Source organism: Microplitis mediator, chromosome 8 (genome assembly GCF_029852145.1).
Source record: "Microplitis mediator isolate UGA2020A chromosome 8, iyMicMedi2.1, whole genome shotgun sequence".
Lineage (NCBI taxonomy): Eukaryota > Metazoa > Arthropoda > Insecta > Hymenoptera > Braconidae > Microplitis > Microplitis mediator.
The window spans coordinates 14,903,038-14,930,408 of NC_079976.1; the positions used below are offsets into that span (position 1 = coordinate 14,903,038).

The window sequence follows — 27,371 nt, forward strand, 5'->3', positions numbered from 1 at the left end:
AGTGATCAAAATCAAGATTTAAATGAGTTTTGACTTAGGTCAGAGCAATAATATATGGAATATCCAAGAATAACATTGAAGACTGGGTTTTTTCAATTTTTTGCTGACAATATGTTTGAAATTAAGGAACAAGTTACATGACATTATCTGATTATCGAAAGAGACTATAAAGAGAAAGAGTTGGTATGATTTCAGACACATTTTAGCAGATTATATTTTGATTTATCTAGAAAAATAAAATAAAATGTTTTTTTAACTTTTCAGTGCCGATATCTTTTGAACTAATTAACCGATTTTGAAGTTTGAGGTGTGTAAAATGAGCGAATTAATCTAGAGGATCTGGTGTAGGTGATGGTAATTTCAACAACTAAAAATTACACACTTTTTAGAGAAAATAAATTAACAGTTTATTTACACTTAATACATGTAATTATTATTAGAAATAATTATTACTAGCGAATTCAACTAAAGATATACGCGACAGCGAATGCAACATAAGTGAAAAGAAATCACGAATAAAATGTCGACACGTGGTCAATAGCGATTCCTTCACGGAAATTAATTCACTAATCAATTATCCGCGAATCACAATTTATTTATTCTCAATAATAGCCCACAGAAAGTAGTCAGTTTTACATGGATTTACAAAATCAAATAGAAACACCTTTGATTTTGCTCCAATCGTTTTTTTTCGATACCCAATAGGATATTAAGAAATTCTAGAAAGAATCAGAAGACGCTCGCCATTTGTTTATAAATAATAAGCATTTGAAAAAATGTAAATTGAATAATTTTTTTCTCAGAACCTATTGGTTTTAGGTTTTTGAGGTCCACAGATAAATTGTATTTTGCATTTCAATTTCAGATTGTAAATTGCATTTCAATTTCAGAAAGGTAATGAATCATTACCTTTCTGAAATTGAAATGCGACAATTGAAATTAATTATTATTTATAATTAACAACGTAATTTTTTAGATAAAATTTTAATAAATAACAAACAAACTTTTGCTTAATTTTATTTTTTTTATTTAATTGGTCAAAACTGGTATTTATTTATATATTATTATTTATTGTCAATCAAAGTGTAACAATTAAAATTAAAATTCATTTAATTATTTTCTGAAAAGTTGAAAACAATTTTTAATTTTAAATTCTGCGACATTTTTTTTTGTGTAAAAATTAAATCTAGGAAAAATACTATATTTTAATAATTTAACAAAGATGATACTTTTTTCGGTTTTTTTTAATTAATAAGAAAGATGAGTTCAGTAATAATTCATAACCAATGAAATTAAAAATGTATTATTGCTTTAATTTGAAAATTTCTGTGACGGGTGAGCTGACGCCCATCCGTCTAATACTAATTAACAAATAATAGATAGATATATTTTAGTTTAGAAAGCAATACATTTTATTGTAGTTTCATTAGGCGCTATACAGCTGCACATAAATATCGCTTTACATTAGTTGTATTAAGTCTTACTTTTATAAAGACAATGCGATGAGCAGACGCTTCGCGTGGTCAGCAGTTTTGACTGTGGGAAGAAAAAACTTCCGTTGGAGACTGCGAAGGGATATTTTCTTATGCAGCACGAAAAGAGTTCTCATGGGAAACGGCGGTATGATATTTTGAAAGCAGAGGATGTAATTGCAGAAGAATAGTTAGTTACCATAGTTAAGCTGATTCGAATAGTCGTCTGCTCGCGCATAAATATTATATCTCTCTTATTTTACCGCTTTTATTACAGATCACTATAAGAATACGTTTAATGCCGCTATTGTTGAATGAAAATATTGTATTAGTATCCGATTCATTTATGTTATCTTAGATTTGTAAAAGAGACTCTCAGGGACCTTTCTGGGTACTCGCATATTTTGGGGACGCCCAATAAACAAATATCCATTAAATTTACATATAGTCATTCCTTCACTGAGCGACCCACACCCTCATAACATCCTATTAAATTTCTAGAGACGCTGAGCTAGGCACGGAAAGATCGGTTACGCAGTAAGAATATTAAGGTGTAAGCTCACACGTAACAATTTCAATACATAAAAATTTTTTTTATTTATGAAAAATTTAATTATAAGTAATAAATAAAAAAAAAAAAAATCCAACAAGTAGAGCGGATAGAAAGACAGCAACTGAGCTCCCGCGGAGAACAGTTCAGTTTAGCACAACTGTCCGTGACCCCCACTACTAGTCTTACTCTACTTCCGAGAGCGCGCCGGGCCAAAATTGTAATTGCGTTCAGCTCGCTATAACTCGGTGTGACTATAGAAATAATTTTTTTTTTTTTTTTTAAAATAGCCAATTTATAAACAACAATATTCTTGATTTTTACTAATCTATCTGAAGTCCGGACTTCACGAGTGGACCAACCGCCGCCATTTTGTGCCTCAAAACATAATGGCGTCCACAATAAAACTCGTAGATTAGAGTTCATTGAGTGATGGATGAGGGTATGTGTTTATAATGGCGTATCTGAAATCTTGGTGAATATATTCCTAGTGGAGGTAGCCCTTATGGGCTGGGGAAGAACTTGCGCGCCCCACCACTATACCTAGCAAGCGGTTCACCAGAGCTGAAGTCTGGTACCATGGGGGATCCATTCCAAGCCCCGCTTTGACCAGAAATGGGAGAAGTGTTTGGGTCCGAATGAGGTCGGACTCGTGGTGGTTGTTGGTGAGACACCCACATGCAATGCATGCCTAATGGGTAAGTTAATGTGAGCTTATGCTCACATTTCGCTTTTATAATATATGGTAGTGTCAAAAATAGGGACCACACGCAACGCGAGTATGCCCAAAAGGGTGAGGTATCGGCTTCCGGTCGGCGGAGGCGGACTTAGGTCCCGTTACATTAATTAATTATCCGAAGTCCGGGAAGTTAATAGAGCAAAAGATATTGTCGCGTGAAGTTGAAGTACATTTTTGGCTCTAAAAAATCAAATTTTTTTTTAAAAAAATTCCGACCAACTTAAAAAAATGTTTATTTCAATGTAACAAATAAGTGGTTGAAATTTCAGAACGATCTGATCATTTGTTCAAAAGATACACCATTTGTTTATAAAAATAAGCTGAAATTTCAATTATTTATAACTTTGGTGCTACTGATCGGACGGGGATTAAAAAAAAAGTAATATATTCTTCTTTTTAAGCTCTACTATTTATCTGTGGACCTCAAAAACCTAAAACCAATAGGTTCTGAGAAAAAAATTATTCAATTTACATTTTTTTAAAATGCTTATTATTTATAAACAAATGGCGAGCGTCTTCTGATTCTTTCTAGAATTTCTTAATATCCTATTGGGTATCGAAAAAAAACGATTGGAGCAAAATCAAAGGTGTTCCTATTTGATTTTGTAAAATTGACTACTTTCTGTGGGCTAATAAATAGCAGCCTTAATTTACTGACTAAATATTGAGAGTAATTAGCTGAGCGATTTAGTATAAGAAATCAAGACAACTTTTAAGAAAGCAAAGCGATTCTAGAACACGAGGTGAACTGTACTAGAGCACGTTGTGAATTAGTATGATGAAACGATGGCGTCTTCCTTCGTTCCCGCTTGGAGGTGATGATGACAGCATGGCTGTCCCAGCGAATTTTCCCATTGGCTTAAAAGCGCGCCAACAGGAAACAGTTAGTAGCTGATTTTTCTCATTGGCAGCTGAGCACGCCGTTATGAAACGAATTTTCTGATTGGCCGGCTAATATAATACGAATTATCTTATTGGCCGGCTAGCAGCGGGTTCTCATGCAGTTTTTACACGGTCATGAGCAATAGATTGCAAGTGTCAGGCCCATATAGCGAGTGACCCGGCACTATTCTGACCTTGATGTCAGTAGCGAGCTCGGCAACTCCCGGAATAGCGAAAATGCACGAAGGACTTGAAATTAATCAAGCTCGTGACTGAACAATCTCCCCAGCGCTGACGACGGTGTCGACAGGATTGTCATCTGGAGAGTGGACTGGTAGTACACATAATTTAGCGATTGGTCGAACGAGTTCAGTAGTAGCGGTCTTCAGGGTGACTACTCGAGTCAAGCCATCTCTCCCTGGGTATAGTGTGAGTACTCTTGCAAGTGGCCATTTTGATGGTGGGAATCTCTCATCAGTCAGCAAGACTAATGAGCCCACTTTGATGTCATTGGACGGATGGTGCCACTTAGATATAGACTGATGGCGTTGTAGGTACTCAGCAGACCATCTGCTCCAAAATTTCTGGAACATTTGTTGTAGTTGTTGCCAGCGTGACAACGTAGCGGTATTTCTTCTAGTAGCGAAGGTCCAGGTACAGCGATTAGCGGTTCACCAATGAGAAAGTATCCGGGAGTCAAAGCGGTTAAATCTGCAGGATCTTCAGATAGCGGAGCGATCGGTCTTGAGTTTAGCACAGCTTCAATCTGTGTTAATACTGTAGCAAGTTGGTCGTAAGTCAATAGCGATTCACCAATAGTTCGAATAAGATGGAACTTGATTGACTTGTTGGCTGCTTCCCATTTGCCACCAAAATGAGGAGCGCTTGGCGGGTTGAACTTCCAGTCTGTGCCATCAGTAGCGAGTAAATACTGAAGTTCCCTTAGCTGTCTCGATCCTGCTGCGAATTCTTTTCTTAGCGTGGCGTCTGCTCCTACAAAATTTGTACCACAGTCCGAGTGTAGGGTACTGCAGGCGCCTCTCCGACTAGTAAATCTTCGAAATGCTGCGACGAAAGCGTCAGCTGAGTAATTGGTGACAATTTCGATATGTATAGCGGACGTAGCGAGACATACAAATACAACGATCCAACCTTCATAAGTTTTCGCACCTCGACCTTAAAATGTCTTCAGTGTTACTGGCCCAGCGTAGTCTATTCCAGTGTGTAAGAATGCTTTAGATGGTTTTACACGAGCGGATGGCAATTGTCCCATTAATTGTTGTGCACGAACACCTCTATGTCTCGTGCACACAACGCAGCGAAGAATGTGAGACCTGACTGAAACCTGATTGAAACACGCCCACCTTCTATCCAGACAGATCTCCGTAGATCAGCGAGAGTCAATTGAGTTCCCCCGTGGAATGTTTTCTGATGCGAATGTTCTATTAGTAGCGTACTTAAGCGTGATGATCTTGGTAAAATAGCTGGATTTTTTTTATCATCATCCAGTAGCGAATTCTTCAAGCGACCGCCGACTCTGAGTACTTCATTGTGGTCGACGTAGGGAATCAATTTAGCGAGACGATGATTTCGTTGTAGAGAATCACTATCTTTCAGTAGTTTCAGCTCTTGCGAATAGTACTGACTTTACGTATACTTTATCAGCAAAGTCTTTGCGAGTTCCAGGTCAACTGTAGAGAGTGGTGTGGCCAGTGTGGACTGTGGCACTTTTTTAAATTTAGCGATGGCACGTAGGCAGATTTCAAGCGTGCGAAGTAGTGGTGACAACTTAGAAAATTTTTCCAGTAGCGTATGTAGCGGGTGTGAATCTGCCTTGAAGATGGTAAAAACCAGACCTGGACGTTCTTCAAGATGCGATACCGTCTGCGTAGGGATGTCAAAAGAAGTCCAGTTTTCTTTTGATTGACTGAGCCACTTAGGTCCCGTCCACTATAGCGAATGCTGTTCTAGTTTAGCTGCTGTTAAACCTCTTGAAGCACAGTCAGCTGGGTGAAGTTTTCCTGGAACAAAATCCCAGTTAACACTTGGTAGCGATTCTTGAATCTTGGTAACTCTGTTGCGAATGTAGACTTTCCATCTAGCGGGGGTGTTTCGTATCCACGTTAAGGATACAGCGGAGTCTGTCCACAAGAAAATTGGTACATTTTCAAGTTTCAAGACATTCTTGAGGTAGAGTACCAGTTGAGCGAGTGATACAGCGGCATTGAGCTCCATAGATATTGGTTTCAGTGGTGCAACTTGTGTTTTGGCACACACTAGTGAAATGTCGGAGCTTCCAGTAGCGTCAGTAACTTTTAAGTAGACAACAGCAGCCATAGCGAGTTGTGAAGCGTCAGAGAATCCATGTAATTCAATCGATACACCAGTTTTTACATGATTCCAGTGAGGTATCTGAATCTTCGAGATCTGATGTAGTTCATCTCGAAATAAATTCCATTCTTGAAGAAGCAACGGTGATAGCATAGCATCCTAATCGAAGTTCTGCAGCCATAGCTTCTGCATGAACATCTTGGCTCTTACGATGATCGGTGCCAAAAACCCAAGCGGGTCAAACAAGCGAGCAATTTCAGATAAAATTGTGCGTTTAGTAGTTGGAGATGCTTCTAGTAGCGAATAGCCAAACTGGAATTTATCCTGTGTAGAATCCAGGTTAATCCGTGCACTTTTACTGTAGTATCCCCAAGTTCTCGTGGTGTATCTTCTTGGGTTTCAACTGGAGCGACTTGAGAGAGTAATTCCGTTGAATTACTTGCCCATTTTGCAAGCGTAAAGCATCCTGCGGCACACATATTTTTAGTTTCGAGAGCAACTTGAATTGCCTCAGCGAGTTCATCTGCGCCTCCATAGATGTCGTCAACGTAGCGTGTATTTGTCAGCGGTTCAACAGCCTTTGGAAATTTATTTCCTTCATCTTCAGCGAGTTGTAAAAGTGCTCTCCTAGCGAGATATGGAGCTGATGTTGTTCCATAAGTAACCGTAGCGAGTGCAAACACTGTTGGGATGTCATCTTTGTCAAACCAGAGTATGCACTGTAGATGATGATCTTCTTTGTCAACTGCAATCTCACGAAAAATTTTAGTTACGTCAGTAGCGAATAGATAGCGATGACAGCGAATGCGAATCAGTACATCACTGATGTCAACTTGAATCTTGGGGCCCACATGAAGTATCTCGTTGATTGATACGCCTGATGTTGTTTTCCATGACCCATTGAATACCACCCTGAGCTTGGTGGTAGTGCTCTGTTCTTTGAGTACTCCATGATGAGGCAACATGTAGCTGTTTGGTGGTAACTCCTTTAATTTTACTCTTCTCATGTGTCCCAAGTCTTCATATTCTTTCAAAAAGTCGTAGTATAACTTCTTGTAGATTGGATCATTATTCAAACGTTTGCGAAGACGTAGTAAAGCGTATTGTGCAGCTCGTAGCGAGTCACCCAGTTGACTTGGAGAAGATTTAAGCGGCAAGCGAACGACATATCGACCATCAGACTGTCTGTAGTGTTTATTGACAAAGTGTTGTTCACACTTTTCTTCATCTTCATTGTAGTGTATAGCGAATTCTGTCTGTGGTTCTTCTTGATACCAAAACTTGCTCAGCAAGTCTTGTAATTGATCATCAACAGTAACGTGATGACCACAAGCTGTCAATTTTGAAGTAGCGGTGTCCACAGACCCATAGAGGATCCAGCCGAGCGTCGTTGACTGAGCGATTGGGTCATTGTCATTACCCTTCCTTATTTTAGCGTTGATTATGTGTGCAGCTGGTGCTGCACCCAGAATGATGTCAATAGGTCGTGATGTTAAGAAGTCTGGATCATTGAGTTGTAGACCTATTATGTGCGGCCATTTCTTGTTAGTTAGCGTGAATGACGGCAAGTTCACCGTCAGTAGAGCAAGCACATGAGCTTGGATAGTGATAGAAGCGTTGTTGTGTAGCGAATGCAGCGTCATCTGGCATGACCCAAATGAATGTCCAGCTGACACATTACCAATCCCTCGTAATGGTACAGCTGCCTTATTTAGCGGTATATCCAGCTTCTTAATTAGCGAATGCGTCACAAAGGATAACTCCGATCCTTGATCAATCAGTACACGGGCAGTACATGTACTTCCTATTAGCGAATTCAACTTAACAATCGCGGTAGCGAGTAATACATTGAGCGAATGAGCTGAAAGCAATCTAGGTTAGCGAATTCAAACTAAAAGTTACCAAAATTGGAACTATTTGTTACCTTAAATCGGTACAACAGGTTTCTGTACCGATTTAGCGGAAGTCTCCTCATCAACGTGAGTGGACGTATGATGTGGCTTATGACAGTGGTGGCACCTGTCCTGGGTCTTGCAGTCAGCGAAGCGGTGGCGTCCCAAGCAGTTGTAGCAGAGCCGGTAGTGCTGTTCTATCATTTTCCGGTTCTGTGGCGACGCCAGTTGATAGCTTGGGGAAAACAGCACAATATGCTTTTGCTTGCAAATTGGACACAAGCCCGGCTCACTCGTCCATTCTTTCGGAGTGAAAGCGGTATAGCTGGCGCCTCCTCTCAAAGTAGATTCTTTGGAGGGGGGAGCGGATTTACTGGTGACACTTTCTGTCTTGTTTGTAGCGACTGATCGAGAGTACGTCTTTGGTGATGGCGGTCTTTCAGTCACAGCTTTAGACGGTTCTGAGGGTGTTCTTGAGCCAACACCAGAATTTTCCCAAGCACGTACCTTGGCTTTCAGCATATCGTGCAACTGCTGGTAGGTAGCGAATTCATTGGAGAGTCCCAGCGAGGCCATCCACTCCACTCGAAGGTCTTCAGGTAAGCAGTGTACCGTTAACCGAATCAGAAATGGATCTGAGTCGTTGATTGGTACTTCCAAAGCAGCGATGGCATCCAGCGACTTCTTGTTAGCGAGTAACAGAGCGTCCAGTTCCGCAGCGGAGCGACTAGTTAGCGGTTGTCTGTACAGCAAATCGTCGAGGTGCATGTCGAGTAATCTGTGTGGATTGGTGTAGCGAGTGTTCAACAGTTCCCAAGCAGATTGGAAAGCGTCATCTGTAACTTGTATATTAGCGATTAACGAAGCGGCCTCACCTTTAACCTGGGTTTTTAGGTAGTCCATTTTTTGTGACCCGGTTAGCGTATCTTCATTAATCACCAGCGAAGTGAACAGGTCCTTGAACAAATCCCATGCATGGTAATTGCCTTGGAAGGTTGGCAATTTTATTTGCGGCAAATTAGACTTCTGTGCACCTCCGAAATACGCAGTTTGGTCATGATTGATAGCCTGAGCTTCTGGAACAGGCACTGGAGCGGGTTTAGCAGCGTTGAGTCTCACCAATAGTTCGGTGTACACTTGACTAGCGGTTCCAAACGCGTTACCTGTATGGTATTCATTATCAACAATCTCTGGGATGTCGTCGTAAATCCTTTCATTCGTATGGTTGAAGCGAGTCCACAGATCATTGAGGAAAGCGAGTTCAGCGTCGATAGCGGGTGCACCTTGAGTAGCGAGTACGGCGTCGGTCAAGCGGTTGGACATATTACGCATCATGTCGATTTTTTCTGATATAGTTTATAAGTTGTACAATAATATGTTATTAAGTTAAATGAAATTATATTACTCATTTCACCGAGAAAAAATCATAAAAATATACTTTTTTTTTTCACCTTTAAAACCCTACCCCCCCCCCTTAAGCGCGAGCGTAGATATGCTCTACTCTCGCCTTAAAATAAAAAAACTGGGTTACGTCAGTTTTATGTAAATAAAAATACGATTTTTTTTCTTTCTTTTTTTATTAGCATTTTATGCGCATAAATGACTATATTTGTAGTGCTTGAAAATGACCATAAATTATATAATCATAATAATAATAACGACAGCATATGGACTTAATAATTGTCATTGTTACACTCTGATTAAACAAAACGATTTGTGACGGTTGAAAATGATTAAAAATTGAATCGTCATTAATCGTCTTTAATCGTCATGGTTTTTCACATTTAATCGTCTCTAATCGTCAAAAGACGATTTATTATTTTACGATTAAAAACGATTAATGACGATTGAAATTTCAAATCGTCATGAATCGTCTCTAATCTTCAATCGGAACCGGAAATTGCAATATTATTTTACAATTAAAGACGATTCATGACGATTAAAAATTTAATCGTTTTTAAAAACTGATTAAGAAATCTAATTCGGCATGATTTGAAATTACGTAACTCTCAATTATTTTAAATCATTTCAAATTGTCTGAATTATTTTGCTTTTGAGTATAAATGTTGGATTGAATCATTTTAAATCATATTGAATTAAAAAATAACGAAACATTATTTTCTAATTTGAGATTATTTGAAATAATTTGAACGCTCGAATCATTTCAAATTAAACCAAATTAGAAAATAATTTTGCAATTTCTAGTCACTCGGACAATTCAGAATTATTTGGAATAATTTGAACGCTCGAATCATTTTAAATTGAATTAAATGGAAAAATAATATCCTATTTCTGATTCCACGGCTGATTTAAAATTATTTGAAATGATTCAAACTCTCGAATCATTTTAAATTAAACTGAATTGACAAATAATATGGCAATTTCTGGTTTACAGCTGGTTTCAAATTTTTTGAAATGATTCAAACTCTCGAATAATTTTAAATTAAATTGAATTGATAAATAATAAGGCAATTTCTGGTCTACGGCTGATTTCAAATTTTTTGAAATGATTCAAACTCTCGAATATTTTCAAATAAAATTGAATTGATAAATAATAAGGCAATTTCTGGTCCTCGGCTGATTTCAAATTATTTGAAATGATTTAAACTCTCAAATCATTTTAAATTAAATTGAATTAAGAAATAATATTATATTTCTGGTTCCACGGGTTCTTGATAATTATTTAAAATAATTTAAACTCCAGAATCATTTCAAATTGAATTGAATTAAGAAATAAGATGGCAATTTCTGGACTCTCGGGTGATTTGAAATTATTTGAATTCTTGAGTCATTTTAAATTAAATTGAATGAGGAAATCGTATCGGTTTCTGATTCCACCAGTGGATTTAAAACAATTCGGAAGAATTTGTCGGATCGAATGCTACTTAACCCATTTGAATTGTAAAGTAATAAGTGAATTTTAGCATCTTTAACCCTGCTTAAAAAATCCGATAGATTCTTATAACTGTATGTATAAGGCCCTATACTTAACTATAGCAGCTCTCATAGAACTCATTAATTCTTATCAAATTCCTATAGGAATTCATGAGAATCTAATGGATTCTATGAGATTTTCTAAACAAGGAAAAGACTTGAAATGATTCAAACGGATTTGACTAGAGAAAAAAATTATTTGGCTTGAAATTTATCTTGAGCTAAGGAACTTTTGAGGATATGGAACGGAAATCGATATTTCCTTTAGGGAAGTAAAAAATTTCGTTGGATTTTAAATCTTGAACAAAGAAAAAGTTTTGTGAACTCAATAAATCTTTAAAGATTGATTCAACAGTAGAACGAATTAGTTATAAATAATTTTAATCTCTGGATTTAATACATGTTGTTTCTCACTGTAATATATTTATTCTTTTAATCAAAAAATCGAAATGTTTATTAAAAGAGAGTAACATTGCATAATAAAGTAATGCGATCGTTTGAATCAATAAAATGTTTTAACTTGGAATCCAATACAAATCTCAAACCAAGATAAATGCCGTCTTGAGCCAAGTAAGTTTTTTCTTGGATTCACGCAGTGGTTCTCCCACTTTTTTTTCACTACTCTATTTTTGTCGCTCCTACATAATAAATGAAAACTTTGTCCACACGTAATAAGGTTAAGTAGATAAAAATTAAAGAAACAATTGTAACGGGGTAAAAATTAAAATTTTCAAACTTAAATCAACCTGATTTCCCGCGGTTGATTAATTACCCTGAATACCCCATATGCGTTACTATTTCATCGACTTGTCGCCGAGCGCGATAATTTAAGGGGCTCGTCCCCAAGACCCAATTAGAAAATAAGTTGGAGTGGTGGATTTTCCGATAAGGGCCGAAGGATCGCAAACTTAGATTTGATAAGGGAGTGCACGAGGTAAAGACAGACAAAGTCGGACGGACCGGCAGAACAGTTGGACGAGTGACCACAGGTAAACAGCAGTAAAATTTGGAAGAGAACGAGGGAAAGTTGACACGGAAATCGGCAGGGAGCTGCCACGATAATTTTGGATCAAGAAAATTAAACAGAGGTAAATAAACCGTCGACAAGTGGCCACAATTAATTAATTAATTAATTAAGAAATAATAATTAAGTTAATTCGTGGGCAGTCGCCATTTCCGGGTTGATTGGATTAAAATATAAATTCTCAGGAAGAAGGCCAGAATCCAATATAAATTTACACGCGGTCCGTCTGATAAATTCTCGGCAAGAAGGCCAGAATTTACTAAACATAAATGATAAAATTAATATTAAGAAATTGATAATTGATAATTGAAATTAGTTTTATTTGATAAGATAAAAATTAAGTTACAACAATTTTACAAAAGAAAAATTAAAAGTGCGGTAAAAATAGTGATAACGATAAAACTGGAAATAATTAAAATTATTATTGATGGAAGTCAGTTCTTACCGTGAAATTTGTTAATTAACGTGAAGACAAGTTGTACATTAATTAAAGAGAGATAGTGTTACGACCAGGGTAGAGAACACAAAAAAATAGTAAGATAATAAAAAAAATCTATTTATAAAATATAATAGAACATAATAAATAATTAATAAATATACTAAATCCTTTAGAATAAAGGTATATATATACAGAAATTCGTATACTAAAATATAAAACTAAGTAAAGAAAATCCGTATATATGTATATTAGACCGGTTCAAAAAAATCGACTTTTTCTCACCTCCGGGCGGAAAGCGTCAACTTTCGTCCCGCTGTGCAAAACGAAGTTGCCGCTTTCCGCCTCCGTCGAGGAGAAAAATAGTATACACTCCTCGGGAAGTAAATAAGAAAGCCTCAGATCACATGTTTGTTGACCTCGGCTTCGCCTCGGCCAACAATTACATGCGATCTGAGACATTTCTTACTTTACTTCCCTAGGTGTGTAATATACTATTTTTTTTTTTTCAAAACCCGCAGTGAAATATCTTCCAAGTCATGAAAGAAGGAGCCTGTGAAAACGGAAGCTCTTAATATCGATTTTGAAATGTCGCTCATCGTAAATTTCTATTTTACGTTTAAATAACATAGGAAAAAAAATTGTTTGTTTTTTTATTTTTCTAGCTCGGCATTCGCACGTCATATAAATGAGTCCATAGCATATTCTTGTAGAAAATTTAACGCTCTACAAAAAAAATTTCTCATTATTTTTTGATAAATCTATCCATTCGAAAGTTATCGGAGCTGGAAGTCAAATCTATAATAAATTTCCAGATCTTTTTACTTTTCCAGCAAAACTATCAGACTATTAAAAAAAATGTCATAGAATCTTTTTTATAGACAATTTCATTTCCTACAAATTATTTTTTGTGAAGTTCTTTAAAATACCGCATTGTTTTCTAGTTATTTTCATTTTAATGCCAAGCTCGTAAAAATAATAGTCTTCTACTCTATTCTGAGAACTTAAGATTAAAACGAAAATAACTAGAAAACAATGCGGAATTTGAATGAACTTTGTTGGAAATAATTTGCAGAGAATAAAATTGTCTATAAAAAAGATTCTATGACATTTTTCGATTAGTCTGATAGTTTTGCGAGAAAAGTAAAAAGATCTGGAAATTTATTATAGATTTGACTTCCAGCTCCGATAACTTTCGAATGGATGGATTTATCGAAAAATGATAAGAGACCTTTTTTGTAGAGCGTTAAATTCTCTACAGAGTATGCTATGGACTCATTTATATGACGTGCGAATGCCGAGCTAGAAAAATAAAAAAATAAAAAATTTTTTTTCCCATGTTATTTAAACGTAAAATAGAAATTTACGATGAGCGACATTTCAAAATCGATATTAAGAGCTCCCGTCTCTATAGGCTCTTTCTTTGATGACTAGGAAAATATTTCACTGCGGGTTTTGAAAAAAAAAAAATAGTCGATTTTTTTGAACCGGTCTAATGTATATAGAAAATTTCATATACATTTTTCATGGTCAGCTAATTTATAACCTATCACACAACAACAAAAAAGAACATAAAAACAATAGTTAACACAGTATGCACACATATATGTATCTGTGTATTAATGCGTACAGAGTAATACCATATTCAACTCTACGAATACACCAAGTACACTTACTCTTGGTTTAAGCGTACCCCACCCCGGCACTCCTCTTTTCAACGCTGAAGGGAGAGGGGCAAGAGAGGAGCCCCACTTTCACGGGTAAGACTAAAACACATCAGAGTTAGTCCTCTAGTTTCTTATTTCTCTATTCCCATTCGGGACCCGCAGCTGCGTGATTTATAAACTATAAAATCTCGGTCTTAACATCATGCTCGCCGTCCACCAAGAGCTCTCGATTTAATTACTGTAACCGTGCAGAAAGCGTAAGACGTGAGAGTGTGGCTCTCTCGCTTCAATTATTCTCTCTCCCTCTCTCTCTTCTTGCTCTGAGAGTCAAGTGCAGCAGTCTAGTCTCTGCGTTAGAATTTGGGGGATGATTTCGCGCAGCATGGGACCGCAAATTAGTCCCTGCGCATAATTAGGTGGGGTCAACGCAGGTTGGTGACCCAGAGAACTGACCCAAGACGATTGATCAAGAGACGACACTTAAGTTCGAGAGCTGTAACTGATCGGTCTTATCCACTTTACTCTCTCTAAAATCGTCTACTATATATATTTCTTTTCCGAGCATTATTGTATATAAGATTTAGTGAGTTTAAGTTAACTTGAGTTCGGTTAGCGAAGACGCACCGACGCACAATTCTTTCTGCTCAAGTAATTAATTATCAGAACTTGTCTTTGATATATTAAACTAAATTTATTCAACTTATTAGAAGTGATACGAAACCTTCCGCTTGAGTCTTTCATAATTTATTTGAATTAAAATTTAACTTGTTAATTGAGATACGTGGTGTTGCTTTGATACAGCAAATTAATATTATACCTTAAGTTCGTCTATCTGATCAATTAAATAAAACCAAGTGTATAAAGTGAGTGGTGTGGTTTTCTTCATGTGCGACAACCTGCCAACGCGGATCCCAGGAGCCAGAGGAAACCTATTGGATACCAACATCACCAGGACCAAGCCGAGAAGAATCGTCGACCAGCATCGTCAATAAGCAGATCAAGATCCTGATAAGTTCTCAACAAATTACAAGTATATCGATATAGATTATAATTTTCTCTCTCTTCAACGCAAACCCAAATATCAAATTATTCGACAAAATTGTCGCATTTCACGCCCTATACAACTGCGCGCTCTTATTGAACAAATTCTCTTTAGTCGATTATATGTATATAAATTTAGAATAACTTACGAGGGGAAGTTTGTATATAAATTGGGATTATTGGTTAAATAAAGTATAAATTTTATTGTTATCTCTTGCTCAAATTTAATTATCACCAGCGTCACATAGCATAAAGATTTTCTTTCAGCCGCGTGTCCGGTCAGGACGAGTACCTGCTTCCTGAGAGCATTTCCCGTCTTTTGGAACCAGAATTTTAGAATAAAATAAGCATAATTAATGATAGTAAATTTAAGTTAATCAGTAATTTCGGGAAATCTATTTGACTGTGGTTCTTGGCTATCTGGACAAGCAGTAACCAGGGCCCACCGTTATATTACCGAGCGGCTCCTCTACTACTCCTGGTACCGAACGATGCCCCTCAAGATGTCACCCTTCCATCTAATAACTTGGAGGTCAAGCCCAGATGACGCGTGCCGCGGACAAGACTGTTACTTGACCCACCAAGTGCTTCGTTTTAATTACCAAACGACTCTTTTATTCTATTGGCTCCCGACCACGACCGGTGGTCCCCTTAACGCTTAGAACTCTTTTTCTAACCCAATAAGCGCGACATTATCCCTCAGAATCCCCACTTCTGGCACTCTTGTAGAGGCCCGAGCAATCCCGCTACCATCCTGGTGCTGAGCGGTACCCCTCAGATAGCGCCCCTTCCAATCGCCAACTTGGAGGTTAAGCTGAGATGACATATGTCGTCAAGGGCAAGACTATATTTGACCAACCAAGGTAATCGCTTCCAGAACCTTCTTACACTATAATTGCATAATTGTTAATCTTCCAAGGGAAGACAGAACTTTTCAGATAACTTGCTCCCGTAATAGAAACATTTTATATAAAATGAGCTACCTAATAATTAAAAGGTATAATTCAGATATTAATGATTTTTCTATGAAATTCTTTTCTTATTTGCTTCCACTCGTGATCAGTAGTTAAGAACGATATTACTTCGCGGAATTCAACCTTTATGTACCCTTAAGAGAAATAATGAGCCCTAAATAACTTACATCCATATTAAAAATATTTATTATGAAGGGAATAAACCAAAAACTGAAAAATTAGAAGATATAATTTAAATATTAATTATATGTTTTGTTTTTTTTCTTCTCGCCCCGATCTTTAACCTTGGCTACCGCACGTGCAGAATAAAAACCGCAGGAGGAGAAATTCGTTAGAAGCCACCAGGAGCTCATAAGAATTAGAAGCTGGCACGGTTCGCATCTTAGTTTGTACAAGAGCAAGGACACGGTCCATGATTCATGCCATTTCCCCTCATTTGTTGGTCTATATAAACTCGCGATTTTCGGTCTAGTTGTCCAGTCTTATTAATTTTTGTTAAGCTTAAACTTCGTTATGATACCTTTTTTTTTACACTGTGCGTCGGGTAAAGAAATTATTCTGCGAGGTTCTCAGTTCTCCAACACTATAAAATTACGAAGCCAACCCAGGGCTTACAAATCGAATAGAAATTGAACGCGAAATCTCTACCTGGTTTATCAAACGATTTATAATAACAAACGGCCTTCCAACCAACAACAGCAATTTAATTGTACAACTGAAGCTGAATAAAAATAACATAACCAATTGTAAGTTCTAGTTCTGTTATTATTATTTTTCTAAAACTAGAAGTTTTGCGTGCCTATATATTCTGCCTCACGTATGAATTAGTGTATAATTATATTAGTATGCTTAAAAAAAAGATCTACGTACATTGTTAATTTAATTATTTCTATAAATTTATATATACAATTATATATATATATATATATATGATTGTATATATATATATATATATATATATATATATATATATATATATATATATATATATTGTTACGGTGTAAATAAATTCATAATAATAATAATATTATTTACCGTCGTTCGGTAACGCGCGCGTCTCTAATTTAATTTTGCCGCGTCAACTTTAAAAAAATCTACGCACTTGCAATTAACCCGAACGCATCATTTTCGACTATTATCGTTGATCTTCGGGTCAATGGGAGAATGAGGGGGGCATTGCGGTGTAAGACGCTACGGGCGACACTTAGAACTAGACCACTAAAGGGCAAGCACGTGTTGTGTTTTGCTCCACCGAGTTTTTATTTTAATCATTTAACTTTCAAGAGTGAATAATAGGCACTATTGTTGCGTGCACTATTATTACTCATTATTAAATAATTAAGGGTGAACCTCAGGCACAAGTCAGAAGTGCGCTGTTGTTACTCTAGTAGTTTTCTTATAAATTAAATAAATAATCTATACTGATCATCAGACGCAAGTCGCGTGCTGGTGGTAGTATTATAATACTTATTGTTGAGAGATAAACTCGAGTCACTGAGCGTTATCTCTAACAATACCGATAAACGTTACGGCGTTTATCATAACTTGGTGAATCCGACTTGGTTGGATCTTGTCGCGCCTGCGACGAAGCAAACGCACGAGGGTGCATATAAGAATCCAGGGGAAGCTGAAGTGGCCGATCCTGATACATCTCCAAGGAGTCATCTCCGTCGCCAGAGTCTACGTGAACCCGTATGACATCATCGTAACATAAATAAGTGAGCGTGTTGAGAACTGCGTATTGTAAGTTTTGAATAATTATTTACGTATACTGTTGGCTTCGCGAGAGTGGTATATCCTATATAATCTATTGTCTATTTTCTTTTCTATATGCACTGTATGGGTTATGATTTATTTCTTTTGTAATCTATAATTACTTTTCTTTAATATATTTCTATTTCTTTACTTTAATATTGTTTATAATAATAAGTCGCCGCGGACAACCCACACCTACGAACTCCTGGTTGAGCCTCTCTCTATCACTATAGCTAGTCGAATTGTTTTTCTTAGTTTTTATCTTTTCAAAACTAAGTGGCGCCCTTTCCATCATATAAGCACCAGGACATCGCTGCTTGGTCCTGGTCGACAAGTTACTTCCAGCAGCAAATAAGGAAAACGCGGATATCGGGTCTATTTTATTAGAAAAAATAGATCATACCTTAACAATATATATAACTCTACAAATATCGTTGTATTCCCGCAGCAGCAAAACAATAGCTGCGATACCTCTATTATCAGCTAGCACTCGCCTGTCATACAGTTGATAATGTATTATGCTAATTAGCCTTCATTTAATAAATACTAGCTTATCGGCACACGGATAAATTCTTTTTACCTCTGAGATGCATTAAATAATTTAAATATATCAAAACACCTGAAAATTATTCAATATTTTCGAACTTTACCTTAAAAATAATAAATATATTTAATTTAATTTAAAAAAGATTGAAATAAAATCGAAATTTTGAATATTTTTTAATTTTAAACGTCTACATTTAATTTAACAAAGAAGCTGTAAGACATACTTCTAATGAGATATAAATCTGCTGGTTCATGTAATCAGAGCTTCTTCGCTAGCATTCTTAGCAGATTAACAAGACGGTACTCAGTACAATTAAAGTGTTCAGATCACGAGGACACAAAATTTTTATATTAAAATTTATATTAAAATTATAAAGCGGAAAAACCTAAAATGCCTGTGTTAATTGGGTTACGGTATTTTATACTCACGCTGTTGAACCTCGAGAGAGAAGTAAGCATCATTTTAACGTTTTAAATAATATTTTGAAATTTGAAAACTAAGCAGAGATTTTATATAAACAGGTTCTTAAAAACGTTTACGACATTATATTGGATCTTTATTAAGAAGATTATTCACCCATCGAAGGGCTTGAGAAGATGGACCACGTAAAAAAATTATCGCAGTATAATCTACCAATCGATTGGAGCCCTTGTACGTGGAGCTGGAAAAAATACATGAAGTGCGCATTCAACAGTACACGCGCAACAGAATTTCATATGCGGTGCACAATAGACCACATATATTTGAGGGTGATATGGAGCCAATATTCGAGCTGAGCGAAAGAGTATCAGCAATCCTACACAAATAAATATTTGCGCAAAATGTTTGGAGAAGCAAATAAATAATCACCATCCAAATCTATAAACAAATTTTTTAATTCTCGACCTTTTATCACTAAAAGTTATAATTGTTTATTAATATTATTAAATGTAACGGTGAGGTAGGTTAGTAAGTCTGATACATTTTTTTGTTATTATATGCTAAGAAGGTAAGTAAGAACATGTACATCTATATATATATATATATATATATATATATATATATATATATATATATATATATATATATATATATATATATAATATTGCCTTTGCTAGTTATGCGTCTCGCGAGTGTCCCCACCACGCTCTGCGCTCTACCACCACTGTGTGGTGGGGGGCACTATAGTTGCACCATACTACTAACGTGATACTTGTACCATTTATTATAGTATTTATATCATCATACTGCTTCGCAATAATTTCAGAGAGAATGAATTGAGCATCAAACCCTTTTGCATTATGTGCTATACATACAACTTTTTGACAATTTTTTAACTTACTTAATTCAAAAATATAATCTACAAATTCTTCAACACAATTCTCACCATAAAATATGGTTTCACTTATACCGCAATTAATACAATTTACAATATTAGGATTAAGATTTAAATCTTCATTAATGCAGCATAAGTTACAAACAGCTTGAGCGATATATAAAGTAGGTATGTGAATATTGACGGAAGCATTACCTTGCAGCTTATCGTCTTGACGCGTTTCAAAGTCGTTGTAGATAAATTTTGTATACTTTTTTGATTCCTCTATAGGATTAGCCACAGCCAGGAAACATAAATGACCTGTTTCAAATAATTTATTACAGATATCACACATAGACTTATTACAATCATGCTTATAAGTTATTGGAAATATAATCATTTTACATGTTAAACAAAACTGTTCATTTTTACTAACTGATTGATTACCTTGATACGATCCCGCCTGCCTATGATAATTAAAACACTTTTCACTGTAAAATAGACGATTACAAATATTACACATTTTTTTAAACGGCGTGAGTGCGCACGGTGGCTTTGCATAGCATTTAATACATGCAAGAGGACAATTCCTTTGACTGTACGGATTTTTATAGATTACGTGACATGGTTCACATTAGTGTCTTGATGCTTGAAAACTTAATATTGTCTGAATATATTCGAAATGTTTTTCATCTGAATAATAAACAAGCCTAAGCGTATGTGTTACATTTTGATTTTGTAAAGTCACCAACGCTGTACCATCGAAAATAACTCCGTGTTGTTTATTCCCAGAGTCGGTTTATAATTTGTACACTATTATTGCTATTTGGTGTGTTGAGAAATAGTTTTGAAATTTTTCAACTTCTAACCCACATCCGTTTTCAGGTATGACTACACCTGCACGTGTAACAAGTTCTAACTCTTGGTCACGATGATATGATTTTATATTATTTCTACACTCACGTATACGCTTCCATTCTTCATGTATAGGCCCAGTTGATGCTCTTGTGGTTATTTTTTTCTGCCCTACTAATGCAACGACCAACGCTCTAGGTAAACAAAGATTATCGTTATTACTAATTTTTATTACACCAGGCGGTCTTTTTTTGTCGCATTCAGTGGTATACTTTAGTCCAGCCATAGCTTTAACTATATGTAATTTAATATTAAAAGTATCAGTGACATCAAATCCTCCTGCACTTTGAGAAATTTCATTAACTAAATCCCATAATTCTTCAAACTTGTATCCGCCTATTGGTCCCATGGTCTCATGCTTTGATATGCAGCATTACCCTGTAGCCCCTCAGTAGATAGGCAGGGGGAGTTCTGTCCCACTTGGGGCAAGATGGTCATGATCTGTTGTACCGGCGGATGGTAAGTTATCGACTGTTGGTTATCGATTGTCTATAATGTATCGATTGTCGATAATGTATCGACTCTTGGTGTGGTTATCTGCGGCCTTTTGACATCATTTTGAAGCTAATTGGCATCATTTCAGCTTATCTGGGACCTTTTTTATCGCCTGAGCTTATCTAGGGTCCGTTTGATGCAAATTGTCAACCATTTTGAGCTCTTATCTGCCATTTTGAGGTCTTATCTGCCATTTTGAGCTCGTGATAGATGGCGTGTCTCGCGTATTTTGAGCGGGAAATTTTTTTGAAAATATATGTACAATTTTTTTAATGAATAATTTACGTAAAATTATGTACAATTTCCATTAATGACTAGAGTGGGTTCTCAGCTTGCCTATCAGGTTACAGGTTTTGACATCGTGTTTGTGCGTAACCCCAGAGCTAACACTAGCGTAGCCTACACTGATTAATACAATATGTACACGTAAATGTATGATTTAAAGTTTTATATATTGAAACTGGGGGCATGTAAGGGTACACGTGAGAAGCATGCAAGAGAACGCCATCTAGTGGTGCAGCCCCCCCCCCCCTCTTTTTATCTGATGATGACGTCATCCAACAGGTTTGAACTTGTTTTTTCCTTTGTTCTTTTTAACTGCGCAATAGAATGTTCTAGATGATGACGTCATCTGACAAGTCTGAACTGGTTTTTCCTTTGTTTAATTTTAACTGCGTAGTAGATGACGTCATCCGACAAGTCTGAACTTGTTTTCGGCCTAGAGTGGGGATACTGAGCTGAGCGCTGAGCTCGAGAGCTCGCAGCAGCAGTCAGTCCACATCGAGAAACGTTCTAGTTAACAGCTTGTGCAAATGGATAATAAATTCAGTAAAGTAAAAGAATTTTTCTCTTACATAACCGGCCGTACACTGATAATCTTGACGATATTATTGAATCGTTATTTGGTGACATACATCCTGAGAATATTGGGAAATTTATCAATGATATAATTGAATTTAACAAAAACATTGAAATTATTGAAAGTGCGCGAGAAGTGTCGTGTTCAGGCTGTGCTGAAAAAGAAAAGTTAGCGAAGAATCTATTTGAAATTAGTGAAAAAACGGAAAAACTGCAATTACGCATGCTTGGAAAGTCATAAAATGGCTCGTCAAGGTTCAAGGTATGTAAAGATTTATTATATGTTTCATTAATATAGCTATGAATATATATTCAATTATTAACTTTTTTATAGACTTCACGTATGCACGGATGAGTGTGACCATGAGGCCCAAATTGAGTTCGAAGACACAAGCGAAGAAAGTGATATTTTCGAGGACGGCGCTATTCCAAATTCCTATTATTATAGAAACGCGAATGAGGAAAAAAACAAAGAATTGGCTATTCGACGACAATAAATCGACTTACAAGTTTCTCATTGGAAAGAATTATTATTAAACTTTAATGATCGCAAAGATTATGAAGAAGCGTGTCATGAAATCACATTCATATTAACTAAGTCATTGTTTAAAGCTAACAAACCGCAATAATGGAACTAATAATTGATTTTGTGGGTTTTGAGATGCCTGATGGCACATTTGTGATAAAAGAACTTTGTGCTAGTGATATTTGTGTTAAAGTCAATCCAGATAACCGTGTGCAATGTGAACATTGGTTATTCGAACCACCTTTAGATCAGATTGATGTTGCAGTAATGCAAAAAAGTGTTGATCATTGTGGACTTCAACATTCAATTTCATGGACATCTGGTGTGCAACCGTATGATTCATTGAAAGAAAATCTAGATATTTTGGTGAAAAATGCACGTTACTTTTACGTTTAAGGTGAACGAAAGAAAAAATGGCTTGATGATCTAATTGACTCTGTACCTATAATTGATATGGAAAAACTAAGAAATTTTTCGCTATTTGATGCTTATGATTTTCCGAAACATCGCTGTCCATACTATGTTCATCATAAGAAAAAGTTTTATTCTTCATGTGCATATCAAAATGTTCAATTTTTCAAGAAGTGGTTTTGGACTTGTTATGGAAACCAACCAACCTATGAAAAGTATGTTCAGATCTTCAATCAGTTGGAGAACTTACTGTGTATGGATAATGAAGATATCGCATGTCTTGATGTTGCATTTATCATTGAAAATGCAACCCAGCAAATCGATTTCGCTTGGCACAAACTACCGGAACGATTACAAAATAATGAAAAATTGATTGGCTATCAAAGGTGTCGGGATCATTCTCTTTTCTATGATGATATCCCTGATAGCCTTGCATATCCATTCAGAAAAGAATGCTGCAATTGTACTTTTTAGGTTAAGAAAAATATCTATAGTTTATTATGTATTTGTGGTTATGTAAGACTGGAAAATGTATATTTTTAGGTTAAGAGAAATATAGATAGTTTAATATGTATTTGTGGTTATGTAAGACTATAAAATGTATATGCTTAGGTTAAGAAAAATATCTATAGTTTATTACGTATTTGAGGTTATGTGAGACCAAAATGTATATTTTAGGTTAAGAAAAATACCTATAGTTTATTATGTATTTGAGGTTATGTAGAATAAAAAATGTTTAAGGTTATGTAAGACTTAAATGTATATTTTAGGTTAAAAATAATAAAAAACAATATATGTCAATATAATAAAGTTTATTTATTTATAAATGTAAGTTTATTAATGAATACAGGTTCAATAATTATATTTAATTTATTAATTCTTTGTTTAAATCGTTCTCGATCTCTTGCTGCTTGTTCCCATTTACCTCTTCTTGCTTGTTCGTGTGCAAATCTCCATACATACATATAATGTATGGTTGGCGTTGGATTAAATTGAACAGTCTTCATATAAGTTTTCGTACGATGCTGCTTATGGGATTATACTCGACTATGCGATCATGTATAATGAGGCAATACGCTGATGTCTGCGCAGAAAATTGATTTGCACATTCAAATTCTAGGCGAATGTCTACTGGTCCAGATTTAATGAATTCGTTTTGTTTCGAGCAATCGATAACATACAGTGGTGCTTGTTCCAAAAATTTTTTCTTTGTCAGCAGTGGCTCTGGTTCTTTGTTGTAGTATGAAATTTGGAAATTTAGATACATGTCGTACAACAAAGAAAATTATCACAAAACGTGGTTTCTCGAGCTGCGTAGAAGTTTTGAGTGCCCATATGTGCTTCGAAGTATTTGGTAATACTCATACAGCTCCCAAGCACGGAAACTGATTGAGATAGCTGGATCACTTGTAATATAATTCAAAGCTTCAATTATTTGTTAATCAGCCATAGTCACATATGGTACAATCCACTCGATTTTTTGCAGTGTAATTTTAACAGCTTCAGCATGAGCTCCAGCAGCAGGTGTGGCCACAATGTATGCATTTAAATCAGAATTTGATCTTATAAAAATTAATTCATGTCTTGCATTGATGACAATTTTATGGTAATCTTCAGCAAAACCAAGCAGGAGACTCAATGGTATAGATATATCAAAGAAACCATTGTCATTGTGTAATTTGCTTACAGCTTCATCCATAATCCAGCCTGAATTTTCAAGTATATTTTCTTGAGCAGGACTTAGTGATGTGTATCCTTTCATGAGACTTGTGATACCAACATTTTTGCTACGATCAATCGCAACACCATTGAGTTCGTAACGTATTTCTTCAAACATATGACAAACTGTCATGTTGACCATGTGACTCGTTGCACTCACAGCTGTACCATCGGACTTTGTGAATTTTCCGTACACATGTAATGTACTTTTACTTGGAAGTAGACACAAATCTTGGTGTTGAACTGCAATTCTTATTTCATCGCTGTTGTTGAATGTTGATGAAGCATACGGGAGATGAGCATGCGCTTCATAGTGTGCAATTGACTCATCAAAAATGATTTGTCGTTGAATATTTAAGATTTCCGCTGCCATGGTCGTGTACAGTTTAAACAGCAAAAATAAATTTTCATTTTCTTAATTTGCCACGTAATTTTAGTCCTAGGCTCTGTAGAAACTGAGTGTTCTGATGTGTTAACACTTTGTGAGGTACTCGGTGACTGATGTTGCTTGACCATGTTGCTGTCTTTTTATACCCAGCACCACTTTTTGTTTCATCCACAATACCCATTATTTTATAGACTTTATATGCAGTCTTATGGTTATCGTTTCACCTCTGAAATTAGCCAGTTTTCCGTCCTGATCTACAATTCTCAGTCTGAGATTTTGTATTGCTTGTACGGCGATCGGTAGATAAATGACGTATGATGGCAATTTAACAATCTTATATCCTGGTAGTACACTTGGGAAAAATTCATGAATAGTGTGAACTTTGTGTTCATTTATGTAAGCACCAGACGTGATTTTACACTTAACTCTCAGAGCATTGAGTTTTAATATCTTTACTGGTAAATCTGATGAGGAAGTTTTATGTGGCATCAGCTTCCGATTTATAAATCCCAATAGCCGACCAATAGAATCTTGAGGTGTAAAATTTATAAATTGATCACATTTTATCTCACTTCTCAATTCATGATTATTGGCTCTGATGCTGATGCTGAGTCTTCGTAATTTCTTTTAAATATATTTTTCAATGTCAGTTATCTCGTAACTTCCTGTTGGTATCGTCAAGACGCTCTCTTCAATAGTTTCATATTTTTCAGCTTCTATATTCTTTTCCATCGCTGAGATATTGTCATCAAACTTTGTAATTATTGCAGCATTTCTCTTAGCTCTTTTTTTCTTGACTATTTTTTTCTCATCAACATTATTATCAACATTATTTGTTTCAATTTTTTCGATATCAATATTATCCACAGGATAAGAGACATAGAATTTATTAGCACCCTCATCAATATTTGGTATCGAATTGTTACGTCTGGCAAAAATTAGACAATTTTATTTTAATTTTATAATTTTTAAATATGTAAAACAGAATAATGAGAGTATACATTAAGTGCCTCCATGGTCAGTTTTAGAAATCGTTTTGGTGCGTCACAAAAGCTTTTAACGGCTTAAAACCAAAACAAACAAATAAATAGAAATTTTATGAGTTTTCGAGTACTAAATAAGAACTGAACACATTTTAAACTCATTTAAGAAATGTTTTAACAAAACAAATGACTCATTTTCAACATTTTAACTAAAAATATTTTATAAAGATAATTCATAAAAAATTATTTAATAGTCCGATAAATAATAACATTTTATTATTTTTATAATTAATAAATAATGTTTAAAGGTTCTAGGTGAAAATACCAGACCTAGTAAATAATATAATATTCTATAAATAATAATTAATAAATAATGCTCAAAGGTTCTAGGCAGCTCGCCAGGCCTGATAAATAAAAGCTAATAATAAATAGTAATTAATAAATAATTAATAATCAAAGGTTCTAGACAGCTCGCCAGGCCTGATGAATAATAACTAATAATAAACAATATCTGATAAATAATAACTAATAATAAATAATATTTGATAAATAATAAATAATATTTAGTAATCAAAGGTTCTAGGCAGCTCGCCAGGCCTGATAAATAATAACTAATAATAAATAATATCTGATAAATAATAACTAATAATAAATAATATTTTAATAAATAATAAGTAATAATTCATAATAGTAAAGATGATGTACATGAGTACATGATGTACATGAGTATGTGCATGTATGTGTGTGTGTGTTTTGCTCACGTGTAAATGTGCTTGCGTGTGGGTGGACACATATACGCACACATATGTACACATACACATAAGAGAACATCCACCTGTAGTGGGAGTTCATACGACACTCTCTGGAAAATCTAAGAGTGAGGATAAGGGCCCAGGAATTCGGACACTTAATTGGTCACGCTTTTTCCCCCAATTGAGGTCAACTGGAACGCCCTGAAAGTCGAGACCCAAAAAATTGGTCGTGTGAACTCTCTCTCTTGACCTGGATCTCCAAGTGTGCGGATCGTAAATTAAACTTAAGTTCAGCGGCCGGCTTTTCCGCGTAGAACAGTAAAGTATATTTTTAAATAGAGTCAGTGAGCTTTATACTAAGTGTTCTCTAGTATATCTTGTTTTAGTAAATATTTTTCGCAACGATAATACTGCAAGGTGAAAACCCAGGTATGTTAATAAATATTTAATATAAAATACCACAGATAAAATTTTGTAAGAGACTTTAAGAAATAGTCTGGTCGCGAATTTTATATTTGAATTGTATTTTGGATAATTAATTCTATTAAGTGTTGTTTAACATTTAATTTTGTGTTTAGATTTTATATTGGAATAATTAATTTTCATTCGGTTTAATATTGTATTTGATTAATTAATTTTATCTAAGTGTTGTTTAACACTCAATTTTGTGTTTAGAATTTATATTGGAATAATTAGTTTTTATTCGTTTTTAAATTGTATTTGAATAATTAATTTTTGCTACGTGCCGTTTATCATTTTTATTGGGTTTAATATTTGTATTTGGAT

General features: G+C 35.4%; 1 protein-coding gene across 2 annotated transcripts in view; it reads right to left on the reverse strand.

The window, feature by feature from the left end:
• LOC130673548 (neither inactivation nor afterpotential protein C-like) overlaps nucleotides 1–27,371 on the reverse strand; it is a 1,009,353-nt gene that overhangs the window by 144,819 nt on the left and 837,163 nt on the right. The gene's annotated exons all lie outside the window — the stretch shown is intronic.